Raw genomic sequence first — 18,116 nt, 5'->3', positions numbered from 1 at the left:
CACACACAGCCATCAAGCTATACTGTGCCTCCTAGGTGGTCCAGAAGCTGGTCAAGATTCCTAAATATTTTAATTCTCTCTACATAGATTTTGAGTCACCTATTAACATCAAAGAAATGAAGTGCTCTTTCTGCTGCATTAGTAGAGTTTCAGAAAAAAAAAGTCCTAAGAACTATTCGTTCATGCAGATGACAGCCTGATGGGACCTTGGGGATAAAGCATGGATTAATTTTTTGTATGACTGTCATCCCTGAATTACCTGTATGATTCCATAACAGTGAATGCTTGGATTTCTCTAATTCTCCTAGCAAAAGTTAGAGCCAACAACAAAGACATCTTCCAAGATAGCTGCTGGAGGTCACTTTATGAATAGATTTAAAGGGTCCTTCATCAGCTGATAAAGAACCGTGTGCATGTTTTGCTTCACTAACTACGGAGCTGAAACACTCATGCACTGACAAAAATCTCTGGAATGTGATTCTTAGTCCAAAGCAAGTTTCGTAAAAGGAGAATAGCATGCTGAAAGTACACGTTTAAAAATGGTCACACCAATGAAATGGAAACATGTACAAATGATTCTCCACTGCAATATACACAGCAAATATATGTATCTATATTATAATGCAAAGCAAATAATGAATTAAAAAATATGCATCACTATGAGGCAAGGGCACAACTGCTTCATCTCCCTCCTATTCAGTATCAGACAGCAAGATCCCAGAATCAATATACTTTATAATATATGGTCACACTATTACCGTTTGCCAAAAACTCTAAATCCTTGCCTTCTTGTTCATCATGTGAACTGTAGTTGCAAGTATGTTGAATAGATCTGATAAGAAATTAAACACACCTCAACACAAATAGTAATAATTTGTGGCAGGGCAAGTCCCTTTGAATAACAACTATAGTTAATAATAATGTTTGGTATCATTCAAAGAGGCTCCTTCTTTCATGTAAAATACACACATTGCCATATGTCACTTTTCCGTTAATTTCAGGGGGGGCAAACTTATCAGGAGTGCTAAAGAGACAGTTCTCTTTTCCGTGTGTAGATTTAATTCGTCTCTTGACTTGCCTTTCATATAGTCTGCTTTCTCTGGCAGCTGGCGCTGTGATGTCACACCGCAATTGTAATTACTTAGCGCAGTTGACCAGCTGCGTCGTTTTCTCATTACGGGTGAATAATGATGACACTATTAGTCTGTAATAAGTACATCAGGTGCAGGTTGCTATAAGGATTGCAGACTACCACGTATTTAATTGGAATAACCACATTCCCCTGTTTAAATCACATCAGCATTTACGCCTCTGCTGTCTATTAAACTGAGAACCCCGTGTTTCCAATATCACAGTTGTGCACAGGTAGTGATAGAAATATTTAGGTGGGAAGTTGTGTGGCCCAATTAAAACCCGATTCTGTGTGAAGTAAGCTGCCTCGAGTATCCAATCAGCGGCTGGCTTACATCTTCCGATTTCTGAACCAGAAATACATGTGGTACCTTGCTGTGTACGGATGGTGCTGCTCGCCAGATGGGATTCTGCTGATGCCGACAAACGGCAGAGAGGTATCGAAGGAGAAACACAGATGGGATTTGTAGAGCAGCGTGCAGGGCTGGCGGAGGGAGAGGAACCTGGCACAGAGCGCGGAGATGTTGCTGTAACGAGGAGAGAAACGTCATAAAACTAGCGGAAAGGTAGATATGTTCGGTTTGATCTCTCGGGAAGGACGCTGCAGAGGGCATGCGTTTGTGGAAGTAAAGGCAGTGTGACATTAGCATTCTGGATGGGGATTTAAAGCGAAAGTGTGCAAATGTGAAAGGGAAAACAGTTGCGAATAATGAAACCTGTGCGGCGCTGGTGTTATTATTTTACCATCTGTCTAACATATTAAAAAGCGCACAGTGGTGTGTATGCAGCTAGAGTGCGTTTAGATTAAAAGTTCACATACCATCGTCAGTTTGGTATTAAATTGAATACTTAAAAACGCCTTTGTATTCTTACTATGAACTGTCGTATAATATTAAACAAAAAAGGTCTATTTTAAATTTAGATTACCTGTTTCGTATTTTATTTTACGAAATGTATTTACAATATGACTGGGTTTAGGGAAACCAGGCAAGTGAAATGTGTAAAAAGTGCCGTCTTCATTCCACTTAGAGAACTGCCGGCACATAGAACTGCCTTCCTCAATGCTGTGTGTGTGGTAGGCACAAAACATATAATATTTCACTGAACTTGTCAGGATGCCAAGTCCCGCGTGCCCCCAGCTTACTTCGTCCTTACCCTTTTCTGAACTGGAATATTCGGAAGACACTTCTGCAAGTGCACTGGAGCCTGGTGGAAAATCTTTTAAGACGCAGCTTTTCAGAGGGGACTTAGTGCTAACCTGCACACGTGCCGGGTGTGCGTGCCCGACCTCGCAGAGTCTGATTAACTCTGGATGCAGCCAGTGGCATCAAGATAAACGCCGCGCAGCCTCCAGGCCTCCAGATAACTCCGACCGCCTGCAGGAATTTGATTCACCTGCTGTGATACGTCACTGGCACGGCTCTAAAAAATATTCTCGCGTACTTTACTGTTTTTAAACTAACTACTACCTCCACCACGACTATTGCTAATATAAAAATAATAAAAAAACACATATAGTGTGCGTGGCTGCCTGTCTTGCAGTTGGCGACTCGCAAGATTTAGCGAAATCGTGTCTTTTCTCGGAGAGCTGTTGTAATGCGAGTTCCTCGCTGTAAGCCTTGGTGTGGAATATTGTCGAACACGGCTATATATAGCCCAGTCTTCTTACTATCTATGTGGATTTAGAAGGTGGTAGAGAGGGGTGACCGATGAAAGCGTAGCAGATTGCCGGATTATTGACGCTTGAAAATGCTGCTTGTTTCTGTGTAGGGTACAGTACGCTGACAAAGTATTTCTACTGTGTGAACTTTTTACCTGCTTCTTACTAACCGTAAGAACAAAGAACGCTGAGTACATGTTATATTTCATGATGCACACCACTCCTCAGCTGATCATTTCTGCCAGTGCTGTCTTCGGATACACAGCGTCTGCCTCGTACACCCAGAAGGGCACGAGCTTTGGAGAAACGTGACTGGCGTGTTCTCGCCCTTGGTGAGCCGCTCACAACGGCCGCAAAGAGACCTTGGTTGTATCGATCTCACTACTGCTGCAATTTTGTATTTCCGCTGTTTAGTGTTCTTTTAAAAACGTTTTATTTAGGTTTTGTTAGAAGATGAATAAGTCTTCTGAAGCCTGTGTCTGCTCTGATTGTTATTTTATCTTGGTCCAGCTTTTAGGTTATGGTACCCTGGGAATTGTGTGGCTCATTTGCGTTTCAACCTTCATATGCTTTTCTTGAATTTTGTTATCGTGAACTTGAAGGATTTCTAAAGGAAGCAGTATTGCAGAAAAAAAAAAAATGCGGAAAAGCTTTTTTTGTGCTCCTGGTGGTAATAGTGGTTAATTGCCTTTCTACAGAGTATTCATGTCTGTTTATTGTCTTCCCCTAAATTATGGAACCAATCTCAGGACGAAGGCATTGTGATTATAGACATGGCAGTTAGCAACTGTTTATAGCTCATAGTATTTGGGCAATAAGGCATTACTAATCTCATTCGCCACAGACAGACAATTTGTCTCTGCCTGCTGCCTCTTTCTCACTTTCAGAGAACATAGTACGCAGACATACTGCAGGTTAAGCCAATTAACAGATTTTGATGAGGAGCCAGTAATGTCAAATGAGGACTTGAAGTGTCTTAGCCCTCGATTGCCAGAGAGCAACATGGTAGCAGAGCCATATTGTTGCTTACTAGGGTGCCAGTCAGGTTTCATAAACACCAGTCAGCAAGGCTCTGAAATCTTTTATGGCCTGTGTTTATCTCAGTAATATCCAGGAAGGGGCCATTTTTGAGTTACTTTAAACCGAAATGTTGAATGGTAGGGGCAAGTAGTATGAGTCTGTTTGTTGACCCAGGAGACCTAGTTGAAATAATTAGTAACAAATGGGGAACCGTTGGTGCTTAATTTGAGCCAGTGGTTACAAGTGGGGCCCAGCCACACTCATTTCTGGGGACCAGCACTCCTTTTTCCTCAACCAACTTTAATCCTGTGTAAGAGACAGAAAAGCACACAACACGTAAAGAAGTAGAAAAAGAAAACATTAAAAACAGTGACAAAGAGAAACAAGCATTTGCAGTGCAATAAGTATTGCATTTGTGAAAGTTAGAGCTATTAGCTTTGTAAATGACAGTGCCTTTTATCCTTTCACTTTTTTTTGCCGTTTGACTTCTTAATGCTGTTTTCCTTTTTAGGGTCGAGCCTGCGTTGCATGCGCTCGCGCATGCGTATCGCAGCGAGACTCTTTTGTATTTAGAAAAGGGCTCGGAGCCCTGTCAACTTCACGTCAGTGTTTTTTATTGGTTTGTGGGCTTCCCTAATAAAATCTGCTTGCTTTCATTAATGGAAGCCACGCATATGGCATGCCTTTTCCGGTGGCTAGCCCTCCTCCAGCGCAGCGACCAAGTACAGAAAACATGCGAGGCTCGCTGTTTTCCATCGGGCTCGTGGACTTTTTTTCCTCTAATTTACGAGCGCGATCTCGCTTGGCAGAAGTCGAGCACTTTACATACTTGATTTCACTTTTTCGGGTTATGTACATAAATGCACTTTTGCCCGATAGGTGAAAAGTCGGGTTAAGAGTTTACAACGCGATCAGCTCTAACATGAGCAAACGCGAGACCCGTTGCATTGTAAATTCTTGTTAAACAGATATATTGGAATCCTGGTATATCAGCAGAGTGCTGAGAAAATTCAATGCCGCTGTAGTGCTGTTGGCTTTCCTTACTTGAATTTGTATGCCATGTGGGAGGCCTATGTAACTTATGTGGCTTCTGCTTCAGAAGTTCACTAAACTGTGGCCCCTTACACCAATTCTTGATAGTGCCCTTTTGTTCAGTGTACCAGCATAGCTTCTCCGGCGTTTGTGTTATTCCCACAGAGGGCTGGAGTTATGATGTAGATTATTTTTCACCACTGTTTTTTATGTCTAATCTAGAAAGTGCAGAAATAAAAGCAGTCTATTGGTCCAGTGGAGTAAAGCATCCTCTCGGTTAATCTATGTAGAACACAGTGGTCCTCCTGGCAGGTCATTCAGCCTGTCATCTTCCTGAGGTTGATCCAATGAGTGCCATTGGGCTTGGTAACAGTAAACACTGGTTTGTCAGTAGCGACAAGCGACTGCCTGGGAATGGTCAGCTGCGCCCCACAAACACCCCTATGATGTTAGAATGTGCTTTCGGTAGTGTCAGCACAGCAAGTTTTTTGTGCGCAAGTGGATATTTAGTTAGCTGGAGCTGCGGCGTCAACCCCAGGATTCCATTCTTCATAATTTAGAGCATTCCCTCACCAGATGACATAGCAAAGCTCGTCGAAGCGTTGCTTCCAAATGCACTTGAAGTGCTCGTGATCGACACTGCAGTCAGAATTTCTGTCTGTGTATCACCGGAGGCCAAATATTTACAGTTTGTGTGTATCCTCTAATTACCCACCCTACCTGCTGCTGCTGGCTCTTCCTGCAGGCGCCGTACAGCGCTCTTGCACTGATGCGTGCCTTGGTGTCCTTCCTTATGCCGGTTCCAACACCCCCTGGAGGTTTGGTTCAGGTGGTTATTACCAAAACACATTATAGCAGACTCCTTCTCTCTCACGTTCCCATTGAGAAATATCTATGGCTGGAAGGGGGAAGTAGAAGTGGTGCCTGGCCGTTTGCGACACAAACCCGAAACCAGACGGGGGGCCATCACACACTAACAGGAGGAAGTGTGAACGTGCATGAGCGTACTGTGATGGCCACCAAAAATGTTCTCTTAGTGAAATCGCCTGGGAGGGAACTAAGCACACAAAGTAGGGACATTTAGAAAATTGCACCAATAAAAAGAAAGCATTTAAGACCAGTACAGCAAATAACGAATGGCAAGAGGTGGGCATGGTTAAAGCTTATAGATTGAATGCAGCATGTCTTGCAGACAGCGCTGTAGGTTGCCCAGGCTCGACCTAAAAACAATGATGAAAAAAGACCTGCTAGAGTGAGATAAAGAGGTAAGGAGTGCCTGCTGGTGCATTAAAGAGGAATGAAGTACATTCAAAACTATGCAGCCTGGGTATTTGGCACCCGACTTTCAGTGGCACTAAATGTGGACTTCTAACCAAAACTTTGGGCCTGAAACTTTTTTTTTTTTTTTATCTTTTAAGCACTGGGAACCATAACCTACTTCTGGAAAGCCCCTTAAGAAATATGTTTGTCACTGGTTTCTTGGTTATTACAGTCCCATGCTCAGCCTTGTATATGATTCAGTGGATGAGTGAAATAGGTTTTCTTGTCAAATAAGAAGGCAATGATATTTGAGGTGCATCTAATTTTTGTAAACTTGATGCTCCTTTGTGTTTTTACGGCTATACCCATATGCCTATTGTTGCTGAGCTTTGTTGCAAAATGTATTACATGAGCTGTGTATTTGTTTTGAATTACGCCTCTGCTCTTCAAATATATTAGTCTAGTGCTGTGCAGCAGTGCTGAATGTGTAAAATAAAAAGTGCCAGGGTCCAAATTGGCACAGCCCATGGCAGTTGCCATTGCTGTACCTTTGATCAAGTCCCTCTTTCCATCACAGTTCCCTGGGCCATCTGATAACTATGTATAACACTCCATTGCTCCCAGCTAGATTTAAACAGCACTGTCTATACAAGTGTACATATATGTTCCATAGTTTGCCATATGTTTTCTTATAAGCAGTTGTTTGATGTTTTTACCGAGATGGAGATGGATTGATCTGGTGCGAATAACCTTTCCAGTGCTGTTCCTTTTTCTTTGCATTCTTGTTTTGTAGTCTAGAATTTCTAATAGAAAACAAGCCAGCTGCAAGTACCATAATTCAGTCAAACAAAAAAGCACAGCAGAGCCTGCCAAGTGTCAACTCGAGAACACATTGTTTTGCTTAGGATTCTGATTCTAGTTGTGGTCATGCCTATACCACGCTGGTCAGCCCTGAGGGTGAATGAGTCAACAGGAGACACAGTGGAAGTGTATTGCTGGCTCTCCCGGTTTGTAGTGTAGCAGATGCTAGAGGAGAAATTGTGTGCCAGTGACCATTTACCTTGGTAGCAGTGGTATTCTTGAAATAAAAATGCATGTGTATCTCTCACAATTAGTAAAGCTGCTCCGCAGCAGCTGTTATTTCTTTATAAACGTTACAACTATTTGGCCTCTTTGCAATCCGTGGTTTCTAGAGTGTAAACCTTAACTAAAGTCCAGATGATCATAAATGCGATTTCAGGTTAAGCCTTTGTTAGCACCTGTTAAATTAAGCACTATTATGCAACCTAATTCAAAAAGACTTGTTAAGCCTTAGGTAGAATATAGTTACTTTGATGATATGCTCCAAAATGACTAAGTGTTTGAACATTTTAAACTGCTCATAAATTAATTTGAATAATTTGAATCTATTAGTTTCTAGTTAAAATAAGGAACGCTTTATACTGTTTTTAACATGAAATAAAATATAATCATAAATAACAATCGTATAGGGACACTTCACTCATGGAAGGGTCCTATCAAACTGCTAGAAAAACGATCTCTCTTTATTGAGGTTTGAACAGCATGGTATGTGTACCTTACCGAATGGAATAAAGCATAAATACATAAAAGAGCAAATCTGCGTGGATGTTCAAATGGCAAAGAAAAAAAAACAGTTGAATATATATATATATATGAGGAAATTACTATATGGTTGGGAAAATTGTAGGTAGAATTTTTGACCCTATTATACATTGCTGTATAATAAAAATTCATATTGGAAGAATTAATATTAAAATTAATCTGAAGAGATTTTCTGAAATATGACTTCATATTCAAGAATTCTAAAACCCGATTCCGCGTGAAAAGTTTGTATAATGTTCGGCCCAGTTTCCAGAGAGTGCACAGAAAGAATGCATTACACCAGCCAATGTAATCAAAGACACACTGTATATCTAGACTCGTGGAAATGTAACAATCCGAAATAATGACCATACCATCTGGTGGCCTACCCTGATATACCTTGTTTGGTGATAGGAAAATAAGTGGGGGTTTTCAAAAGTGGAGCAAGAGGAGGTCTTTGCTTTTCAAATAATGTCTGGACTGTGATTCATTTCGACATCCCTCTGCCTGACGGATCTGGCTAGCAACCATCCTTGTCCTGTAAAGAGTATTCTTGATGGTTTGACCTTTTGTAATAATCAGATCTTTTCACTTGTTTGTGTGATAAGGAATATTGTCCTCAGTCAGTATAATGCTGCAAAATTCACATAAAAGTGAATCTTGTAAATAATGACCATCGGAAATTGCGAGAAATGGGGCAATTTAAATTTCCCTTAGCTATTCATTTCCCAGACAAGATTACACCTTTGAAAATGTTGACTCTCTCCCATCATCTGAATAACAGCACCAGTATAAACAATAATTACTTGAGTGCCAGCAGCATAGTATTAGCTTGTTGCAGTAGTTGTGCTCTGTCTGTGAAGGTCGAAAATGTGTTTAACTTTTTCTAGTGTTGTGCCAACTGAAACCTTCAGAATACAGTTCTGCCTAAACATCTTTATTTAGGGAGCTTATTTGCCAAGTGCTTCAAAAAGGTATTAACTTGATTATAGGGAAGTAGAAGGTCCTGAATTTACATAATCTGTTTTAATAGAATGGAATACATGGTAATTGCTTTCCTGCATCTAATTACCTGTCATTAAGTTACACACTTAGACTCTGTCACCTGAGATAGGTAGCAGGCACTACAAAACATTTTTCTGTCAGCTCCACTGGGGCAAAATATTGTTCTTCATTGAACCTTATGAGATTTCAGCTTCCATAATCAGCAGGACCCTAAATTCACTATTTCTTCTTGATTTCAGAAAGTTCTTGGAACAGTTCAGACAGTATATTCGAGCGCAGCTGTTTTAAATTATTGTTTAATTTCAATGGCCCCTTTTGGAAACTGTTTTATTGAGGTTTTTATCACAAATCTACTTGGTTATCTTTTCACACGTAATACATCTGTTACTGTTCAGATATAACGTAGTAATCCTTCAGTTCTAGACCACTCAGTAACCTGGGGAGGCTGTTGGATCTATTGTTATAGCAGTGAAGTGGACCTTTGTCAGGAATTAGAGTTTGTGTGCTGATCATGTGGGTCTAGTGTGTGGCCTATGGGACTTGTAACTCAAGGGATTGGCCTTGTAGTATGTGTACCTCTAAATGAAACTGGGAGGTAAGGGGATTCACTATGCAGCAGCAAGAGCATGAGTGATGTGTAGTATGACAAAGGGGTCACTGACTGACTGGTGGGTGTTGGAGTGAGCCTAGGTCAGCAATGGGTCAGTATCTGGCAACGGCCTCCTCATGCCCGTTTGAGGTGGTGGTGTGGAATGGTCAGGGGGCACGCTTGCTCCCCGACCCTAATGGTTGGCAGAGTGGGTATAGGGTGTTGGGGTGGTTCTGTGTCAGACCATCATGGGGGGGTCACCCTCACACATCGGTTCTCGGGACCGTGTCCCATGCCACTGCTATGGAGACGTTGCACCTCCTCGAAATATAGATTGGTGCTTTCGGCCTCTCCCCACCAGAGGAATGCCTTGTGCCACTGTACAAGCGCCTGCTGTTAGGGGTTCCTCCAGTGCAGCATAAGGTGCATTTGGCAAGTAGTAGGGCTAAGTCCATGAAGTCCATGAAGTGAGCCTATACTGTGTGGTTCTTACCTCTCTTGGAAATCATCGAGGCAGTTGCCCTCCATGTGTTCTGGTTAAGGAGTTCAGTGACTCTGGCAAGAGTATTGTGGATAACATGCCAATAGTGTGTTAGGGTATTATACAACCAGAGCATATGTTGGAGGTTGGCCAAGTTGGACTGTTATCTGGGGCATGTGAGGGAAGCTGTTGGGACTATGCGATTTAGCTTGGATGGTGTTAAGTATGCCCAGTGTAGCATTGTGTAGTGTTTGCTTTTAAATCTTGCGTTTCAGGAGATACCCTGTGGAGATTCTTGTGCCATTTCCCACTCTGAATTGTGGAGTGGGTGCCCAATATCTTCCCACACCTGCCGGTGGGGTGTTGAAGAAACCTATATGTGCTCCCAAATGGCCTTGTTCAGCCATGTTATTAGGTGCCGTCCGAAGCCCATAGTGTACAGGGTGTGAAACGGCATGGAAGGGGGTTGCTCATTGACCATGTGCCACAAGAGGCAGCACTATGCCAGTAGTTGGCCATAAAAGAGGAATTGCCTGGAGGGATATCGTTGTCCTGATGCAGCTGATACAATGTTATCAGATGTTGATCTTGGAATAGATTTACTATTGTATCAATAGATTTGTTGTGCCAGGGTTTTAAGTTCTCAACAGTGAAAGACATGGGAAATCTTGGTAGGCCTCGAAGGAGAATCACGGCAGCAGGCGGCTGGACATTGCACGTCAGTTGGAAAATCTGATGTTAGACAATTGTGAGCTACCCAGATATGTAGCGACCACGAGGGGTGCAGTTTAACTGTGGGCAGCAGGAGCTGGCGAAGGATATCTAATGTCAAAGGCCCATCTGTGTTGCTGGTTTCCTATAAGTTACTACCAGCCACCCATTGAGATACCCATTGGAGTTGGGCCGCATGGTACTGCGATTCGAAGGAGGGAACTACAACCACCTTGTCCCACTGGTAGGTGGAGTTTGCGAAGAGCTAGTCGACGCCACATGTTATTCCAAATCAACTTCCTTAGCATGGAGTCCAGGTCTCGAAAGAATAGTCTGGTACATTGACGAAGTAGTATAATAGAGTGGGGAGAGTTACCATTTTGGAGAGCGTGATTTTACCCTGGAAGGACAGGCATAGACGCTGCCAAAACTTGGTCTGGAATTTGAGAGCTGTGAGTGCCCGCTTTAGGTTTCCCTGTATAAGTTGTTCTGTGAATGGTTGTAATGATATGTGAGTTTTGACCACTGACTCCACGTTGCACTTAGCCTGGCACTACACTGTCACATTAGTGACCACCAGCTTAATTTTGCCTATTAACTTTATCTACGTTAAAAGCTGCATGTAGTTTTTCACATTTTACAATGTGCACATGTTTTTATTCTTCGTGTTTTTCCCCACCAAGGGTGTAGGCTGATAAGAATGTACTCAGACGGCAGGGAACTGACTTGTTTTGAATTGGCACCTCGGGATTGTGGCCACATCCCGACGTGTTATTTTCAAAGCAGGCCTAAAGCAATCAGCATTTTTTTAATATATAAACTTCTGCTGGGAAAGGGAAGTTCTAGGCTTTTCCTTTCTTGTTTGTTCAAAGTATCAGAAGAGGAGACCAGATGGACTGGGGACAGAGAGTGTTTGCAGATCTCAGGCATATCCAGGACACTGGAGTGTGCCATCCATTCTGTGAGGATAATTGATCTCTCTCTCCTTGATCGATTCTGGAATCTGGTGATCTGATGCTGAATAGGAGGAAGATGAAGTAGTGATGCCCTTTTCTCATGGTGATGCATATTTTTTAATTCATTATTTGCTTTGCATTATAATACAGATACATATATTTGCTGTGCATATTGCAGTGGAGAATCATTTGTAAATTCTTTTATTTCATTGCTGTGGCCATTTTTGAACATGCGCTTTCAGCATGCTAATCTCCGTTTAGGAACCTTGCGTAGTGAAATAATAAATGTCTTCTTTGGACTAAGAAGCCCATTCCAGAGATTTTTTCAGTGCATGAGTGTTTAAGCTCGGTCATTAGTGAAGCAAAACAATGGTATAGCTGGATTCCGAGATGGCGAACTGTTTCCATGCCCAGGTCAGCTGGGTGCCACCTAGTCGGAGGTCTTGTTGTGGTTCTTGTTGGTGCAGGGGGAAGACATACAGCTTTGTCCAGTTTACCCGCAGGCCCTCTGCTCCCTTGAAATCCTGGAGGGTTGCATGTTCTCTACTTCTTCTCTTAGCTCAACCCTATTTAACACGTATATATGCAGCCTGGCAGAGATCAACAAGCATCACAGTTTAAACTCATATGTACACCGATGATACTGTCACAGAATTCGGTTAACATGGCTATCACGCTTGGGAGCCTGCCTTATGAGGTCGCTCAGCGGATGTATCTCAACTGTCTTAAGCTGGATGCAGGAAAAACGTAGGTCCTCATTCTAAGCAAACAACCCTCCATCTGACCCTTTGCATGGTAGCCGGACTCACTCTGTCCTTTACCTCTTCCTAAGCCTAGTTTAAGAACCTCGGTATTTGGTTCGGCAAGAAGCTCACATTTGACAGCCAATTTATGGCTCTCTCAAGGAAATGTTTCCAGATTCTAAAGCCCCTCAAAAAAATCTTTTGTTTTCTGCTGGAATCTTAAAAATAAAACAGTGGTCCAAGCACTGGTTACATCCAGGCCGGACTACTGTAATTTTCTGTACTTAAGGGTGTCACAATCCGGGCTGATGAGACTTCAGCGTGTGCTGGGCTCGGCGGCCCGTCTTCTGTTGAACCTTCCCAGATGAGTCCCCATGGGGACCGTACTCTCTAAGCTGCACTGGTTACCTCAGAATAAGAGACTTTCATTCAAAGCCTTATGCTGTTATTACAAGGCTTTTATGTGTAAGGATCCTTGTTACCTGTATCCCTTTATCAAGCCATATTTTCCCATAAGGAGCCTCATATCTTCGGGGGCTTTGCTGGCTTGCATTCCCTCAGTGAATAGAGTACATTTTTGGGGCAGTTCCTTTAGCCATTTAGCATCAAAATGGTAAAACTCACTGCATCTTCGAGTTCGGCAGGTCCCGACAGAATCTCTTTTTTTGTAAAATCTTAAAAATCTGGTTATTCAGTTCAGGCTGATTTCACAATCTATACTTTGTGCACAATACTTTCAGTAGCTGGACTTTTAGTATTGGGACACTTCGTCTGAGGTAGCTGTGCACTATACAAATTACACTATTATTATTATTATATATTGCCTCAGTGTCAACACTGGCATTTCGAAGGTACAACAGCAGGTCATTGGCACATAGGGACACCGTGTGGGTTGTCTTGTCTAACAGGATTCCCCCATTATTCTTCCTCCACCCAGAGATGAATACCTTGAGATTCCATGGCAGTGGCAAAGAGGATAGAAGAGAAAGGGCAACCTAGGCCAACCAGGAAAGGAGCAGAGATTAAGCGGCCGACTCGTACCCGTGAGGACGGGTTGGTGTACAGTAACTTTGTGTTTACTGGGAGACATCTGTCAATGCCAGGCTTGGCTAGCACCTTGAAAAGGTAGTCCCAAGAAAGAATGTCAACCGCCTTCTTGAGGTCTGGTATCAAACTCACAGCATGGGGAGGATTCGCAACGATGCCTGAACCATGACATGGAAGAATCATCGAAGATTATTGGATGTGCTGTGGCCGGATACATACCGGTTTTGATCTGAGTGTATTATGTTTGGTTGTAACTTGAGGTAGAGGTCCACCAGTGTTTACCTAGCATTTTATAATCTGCTTCCAGAGCGGCTATGGGCTAATATGAAGACATGTGGGTAGAGTTTCTTCCAGGACTAAGCAGGGAGAAGATGAGAGACTGTCTGAGAAATGGTGGGAGCATCCCATTGTCAAGGGCTTCATTATATATGTCCGTCAGTTTAGGGGCGAGGTGGACTGAAAAGCTATCCTAATACTCCAGAGGGAGTCTGTCCATAACGCTTTTTATTCCTGGCTAAGTTGTGAATGGCTTTTTTTTTTTTTACCTCCCCCACTGTGATGGGGGCTTCGAGTTCTTTGAGCTTGAGTGCTGAGATGCTAGTGAGAGTGCAGGAGAAGGGGGTGCCTCGTATTTGTTGCAAAATGCTTGCATTGTGGCATGATGTGAATGTAAGGGGGGGTGTGGCCTGGGTCTGTCTCCATGATTGGAGGGGCGCTGACCTAGTGTGTCAACCACGCTAGGAGATGGCCAGGTTTATCCCCAGTTTAATGTATACGAGCCATGTAAGAAGCAAAATTGTAGCAGCGCAGGCGCTCAAGAAGGATGGGATAGCAGTCTTTTTGGTCACCGCTAGAGCTACGCCTGTCTCGGCATCATGCTGGTGTCTGCAGCCCGGGGTCTGCCACTGTCGCCTTGGTCTGGCCCAGGTCTCTGTCTAGCCACACTATTTCCTGGATGCAAACCCCCCTAGTGACCACCTTAAAGGATTTTCACTCAGTTGTGTATGTGGTGGCTGTTGCATGGTTTTCTGTAAAGTATCAGCCTAAATGTGCAGGTTGGGAGTTGCAAAAGGTTGGGTCATTCAAGATGTCTCAGGGTAGACACTAGGTGGAGGGACCAGCGAGCGTGGTGCACTTCAGTCCGTTCATTTGATGTGCACTGCATGATCAAAGATGATACGCCCAAGGTAGTCCAGGTCTTTGAGTTGTGTTAGGATGGAGACAGAGCAAAAGAATCAATGCAACATACAAGCTGTGAGGGACCGAGTAGTGCGATTATTGTTTATGGCTGGGGTTGTGTGTTCTCCAGGCATCCTGTAATGCCCAGTATCGGACTCAGTTGGCAAATTATGTGGAGTGGAGATGTGCAGGTGTTCAGTGGCTCCTTTTCATAGTCTCATTTTACAGTTTCTGTTTTTTTTAATGTCTCGCCTACCAGACAGCACAAAGTGTCTGTTCGCGTAAAGACCTATTGTCAGCTTACAGTGTATTTAGAGCACACCCATTCTACTTGCTTACTCTCTTTTGCTTGCCTTTTATTTGTTAGCTTGTGTAGGCTTTCCTTCCTTGTCTGGATTTGTCAGTCGCCTGGAGCATGACCTCATTACTTGTACCCTTCAGACTTTTTTATCAGTAGTTTTTAATTTTTGTTTAAGCACTTCATGAGAGCGTATGTTTTTCAGATGTCTCCCTCATGTACTTCTTTTGTGTTGTCTCTCAGCCATGTGCTTCTCTCCTGCACCTCTCTGATGTGCTTGCCCCGTGTGCTTCTCCCCCCATGAATAGCTTGCTAGCCTGTGTGCTTCTTAGCCCCCTCCAAGCTCTATTGTGCTCTCTTTCCTGTGTGCTTCTCCTCTCTCTTCCCCAAGACACCACATTGCCTTTGTTCTGTGTCTTGTACTTCTCCCCCACCCTCTGTGTTCCTTCCACCCCCAAGTTGCTGCCCACCACTGCACCCTCTGTGTTGCTTTCTCCCCTCCAGCCTTCCATACTGCTATCAACCCTGTCCATCTGTGTTGCCCCCCTCTGTGTGCGGCTTTTATCCCTCTTGCCCTCCTTGTTGATTCCCTCTCAGCCACTTCAGAAAAAATGCTTTCTTGCTGCTTATTTTCTTTTTATTTCCTGATCCAACTCAGATTGAAAAATAACACCCACATTATTTTGTAGGCACGCTCCTGTTGTACATACTCCTGCAAATTGACTCAGCCTCACATGTTGTGCCTTTCTTTGGCGGAGAGGTGTTCTGCTTTAGTCATGCTGCATTGCTAGAAAACACTGGCAAAGCCAATAAGTCCCAAACACGAAACCTACTGGCTTAGCCACTGCTTGTTTATTCCACAGTTTATGGGCTGAGTTCCATTTCTCTTGACGGAAACGTGGTTATTTTATGAGACTTAATCTATGATGAAACATTGACTGCCTTTGATGATAGCAAAGAGAAACACGTTCTTATTATAATGCTTAAGCCCTGATTCTCTTTCTTAAGTAGTAAAATCTTGTGCTGGGAAACGAGGCAAGTACATGGGAATTTATTTACTCTGTGTGGTCTGGATGATGAAATGCGAAGCCTGCCTCCATTTTTCCTGCTCTGGATCATTTCAGAAGTGTTAGCCTCTAAGGTGAAGACTTCTAAATCTGCCCTCAAAGGAAAGCGGCAGAATTATCGATATAGTGCAATATGCCACTCTTTGCCAAGGTGCACACTTAATTCTCTGCTCCATGTGAAAAAGGGATTGTGCGATATATCACAGCATGTGCGCTGTTTCCAGAATGGCCAATGCATGTGAAAGATAAACTGACTTTTTAAAGCCCTCTGTCTGCCTTTCACTTTGCAGTGGTCAGCAGGCCTGACTTAAAGTTGCAGTAGGCCAAGATTCTCCTGCAGGAGTACTGCACCCACCTGTAGAGCGGTGCTTAGGGTGTCTTGCGTCTTCCCTTTCAAGTGGTGCTCTCGCGTGGTGAAGTGATTGTGCACCACATGTATGTGCCAGTGCGCATACCAACAGTCTTATTAGCTCATTTTCAACAAGCCTCGCCCTTCTTGAGATAGGGCTGACGCACATTTGCAATGGCGTAATCCGTATTACACAAGGGTCTGTTCAAGTCAAATGGTCCAGGAATTGTCAGTCCCTTAAACAGAAATCTCTTGCAAAAGCATTCTCTACCCAAGGCGAACACAATAACCATCATAAGAAGTCTAAGGACGAAAAGAAGGTGGTTTTCTTCATGCCATCAGGCTCTAAGGTATGACAGTATTTTACAGTGATTGAGTGATTTTCAGAAAATGTCAGATGATGGCTTGTAGAGTGGTAGGGGTCATTTGGAAGGGGCATACTTTTTCCCCTTATTCATTGGCTTCCATACCCTTTCAGAATCACTTGTAACAATGTCACTGGGGTTCTCTAACACGTTTAAGCCCTGGTGTTGGTGAAATGTATTGGTCATAGGAACAGAGAGAACGAAGCAGCTTGGCGATAAAAGAATTCTGGTCAACAACAATGCGATTGTTGAATCTCTCATTAAGCTACTGGTATTCTCTGCTCACTGAGTTGGTGGTGGTGTTCGTATGTCATGCAGGAGCTAGGGACACTTTCCCTACCTTATGGCCTCAAGATCAGCCAGTGTGAGACGATGTGTGTTTGGTAGTGAGAGATCAAATTCCCGTGGCAGAAACACCAACTTCAGCCCCTTTTCAGAATCAAGCAAATAACTATTTTCCATAGAGTTTCTAACATAAATATCTATTATAATAATGTGGCAAAAAGCAAATAGTTTACTAAAGTAATCATGCGTTTATTTACAGAGAATGGAAGAAAAAGTAATTAAAATGCAAATTGTGTTTAAAAAAAAAGTCATTGTACTTGGACAGATATCAGACTTTAATAATTAAAGAATTATAAAACAGCTTTACAATGGAACTGAACAGACTACTACATGTGGACAACATAGTGAGACGTGCATACCAGGTATAACCTGTATGAAAACAAGTGCAGGCAGGTTATTTTCTGTTGTGTAGTCAATGAAATGTAATTGCATTCATTTTGGATGTCTCATGCCACCACAACAGCATATTAGCCCTACTTTTATCTAAAAGGTGGACACCCACCAACCTAAACTGTCTTCCCCCTTCTACCTGTGTCCTGATTTCATACTCTAGACTAATGAAGAGTATATCTGTTTTCTACGTAACTAATCAAGAACTTCCCTGCACCTCAGGAACGCTCTTTGGATTAATCGCCCTAAAACTCCATACCCTCGTCCTAAGGCATCCACCCAAGATACTGTTCGAGAAGGGTTGAAATGTGTTAATATACATTACTTGCACTAATATGAGCATGTCAGACCACCAGAATATTCACTGTTTGAAAGTAGTTGTCAATATTCAGATGTCATCATCACCCTTTAATGAAGGGTAGGATTACACAATTTAATAACTGAAAAACCCAGTCTTTGTACTTCAATGTACATATTGTCCTTATTATGTATTTATGTTTTGCAAGTAACATATTGATCATCAATAACATTATTTTTCTGGTGGATACGTCTGCCTGCAGATTCCTCACATTGAGAACATCCCATGATGCCAGTTTGTACCAAGAAACTTTTCTGCTTTCTTCAATAGCTCATACATACTGGCAAAGGGTACTTAATGACATCTTCAGCAGCTGTACATCTGGTGACATCACTTAAGGTATAAGGTGCCCAACCAGCATTCCAATGTCCATTTGCATTTTTCTGCATCACCAACTCCGCTCTGGAGCTTGCTTATCTTTATGACAGGAAATTTGAAAACATCAAAATGTCTCTGCCTAAGAAATTGGACTTTAAGCCCTGCAGGAAGTGTGAGGATCAGATGTCAATCACTGATCCTTGCAATATA

General features: G+C 42.8%; 1 protein-coding gene across 3 annotated transcripts in view; it reads left to right on the top strand.

The window, feature by feature from the left end:
* OSBPL1A (oxysterol binding protein like 1A) overlaps positions 1–18,116 on the top strand; it is a 1,294,449-nt gene that overhangs the window by 497,347 nt on the left and 778,986 nt on the right. For 2 of the 3 annotated variants that reach the window (XM_069220033.1, XM_069220032.1), the window contains exon 1: positions 1,474–1,697. The exons of the other annotated variant lie outside the window; for it this stretch is intronic. The gene's annotated coding sequence lies outside the window, so the exon portion shown is untranslated. Of the gene's footprint in view, positions 1–1,473; positions 1,698–18,116 lie in introns of those variants that run through there. 3 annotated transcript variants of the gene reach the window in all.

The sequence above is a fragment of the Pleurodeles waltl genome, chromosome 2_2 (genome assembly GCF_031143425.1).
Source record: "Pleurodeles waltl isolate 20211129_DDA chromosome 2_2, aPleWal1.hap1.20221129, whole genome shotgun sequence".
NCBI lineage: Eukaryota > Metazoa > Chordata > Amphibia > Caudata > Salamandridae > Pleurodeles > Pleurodeles waltl.
This window is presented reverse-complemented; position numbering and strand designations above follow the sequence as displayed.